The sequence below is a fragment of the Pteropus vampyrus genome, unplaced genomic scaffold (genome assembly GCF_000151845.1).
Source record: "Pteropus vampyrus isolate Shadow unplaced genomic scaffold, Pvam_2.0 Scaffold128, whole genome shotgun sequence".
In the NCBI taxonomy this organism is placed as follows: domain Eukaryota; kingdom Metazoa; phylum Chordata; class Mammalia; order Chiroptera; family Pteropodidae; genus Pteropus; species Pteropus vampyrus.
The window spans coordinates 1334096-1335891 of NW_011888909.1; positions in this window are offsets into that span (position 1 = coordinate 1334096).

A 1796-nucleotide genomic window follows, 5' to 3' on the forward strand; every position below is an offset into this window, starting at 1 on the left:
GCCCATGGAGTACTTAACATCTGCCTAGCACAAAGTCTGTATTCAGTAAATGGGGTCATTACTCTAGTAAATGTAATGAATACACATGGGCCTTTAAAAGTAAAGGCATTAGAACTAGCTCAGACTTGCTCAAGGCCAGGTGCTCACTGTAGTTCCGTTTAGCTATGGTTTGAGTTTAACCTGGTCTAAACAATTCTCTCCCTGCCTCTGAGTCCACCTTTCTGCCATATAAATATCACCTAGCAGCCTCCAGGTACTCATTTTTGAATTCCCTACAGACACTCGGTTGTAGGAACAGACAAAGGAATGCAGATAGAAGCCATTGTTAGCATCTCTTCTTTCTAGTGCCATTTCAAAGCAGAGCCAAGGATTTTGAGTTCTGTAAGCATGTGGAAAATAACCCTGCATCTGTCAGGAGCTGCTCCCATGGGCTGTGACTGCTACATCCATGGGGAATGTCAGAGCTGGATTACTGGAGATGTCAGAAGCAAAACAGCAGGCATTAAATGGACACAAAGAAGTGCAGAGTAAGGCAGTAATTGCTCCTTATCTGAGTGTTCAAAAGAAAGATTTTGAGAACACAGAAGATGCAGCAGAGCTTGACATGGTAGGAGGTGCCTTCACCACCAACAGTTCTAAGGACCTTGGCAGAGTCTGAAGCATAGTGTGATCCCAGGTGTTCTTGGAGCATTTGGGAAGCTTTTCACAGGGAGGGGCCAAAGTCCTATCCAAAGTAAGGAGGTTCCCCTTTATCTCGGAGTGGGGAGGGGAGCAAATAATAATGAACTACACTATATTCTCAAAGGTGGTCTCCAGACTAGCAGCTGTAGCGTCACCTGGGACCTTAGAAATGCTAAATTCTTGAGTCCCAACCCAGACATACTGAATTAAAAATCAGCCCACACATCTCTGTTTTAACATGCCCTGAGGGGATTCTGATGCACCCTAAATTCTGAGAATCATGGTCTAGAGAACCATAGGTTTCAACCAGTCAAGGCTGGCCTCTACCCACCATGAGACGTGTAGAAAAGGCAGGGCATTACAATGACTGAAGATACTACTGCGTTTCGACTGAGATGCCAGGGATACTGATCTCCTGGTGTCCAATCAAGAGTGATCCCACACCAAATTCCAGTAAGTTGCGATTGAGAAACACATGGTGAATTATCTCTTGGGCAAGGTGCTTTCCCTCTCACATAGGTTTATGATGAATATTTTATCTGTTATGTTATAAGAAAGGCACTATCTGCCTCTCCAAAAAAAACGCCTATTGTATATGACCCCACCAGACATCCATACTACATTCCAGCCACACAGGACATCTCAATGTTGAGCTTTGGTTTATGTTCTTCCTTCTGCCAAGAACACCCTTCCTGCCATCATCCACCTACTCATCATTCAAGTTCAGTTTAAGCACCTGGGTTCACTTGGACTCCTTATATGTACCTGTAACTTTTTATTGCACTGAATCATTTTCATATTGATTTTCCTTTTCAGACACTAAGTTTAAGTGCATGGACTCTAACCACATTTATGGGTTGGAATCCTGGTGCTATTACTTTCTAGATGTGTGACTTTGGACAACTCACTCAAATTCTGTCTCCATTTCCTTATCTATAGAATGGGGATTATAATATGCCTACTTCACAGGGTGACATGAAGAGTAAATGAAAGCATGCACATGAAGTGCTTAGACTAGCACCTGGCACATGATAAGTGCTCAATCAATGTTAGCTATTATTATTATCATCCTTATTATTATCATATTTGTATTTCTTCCAAGATTTAACACATGG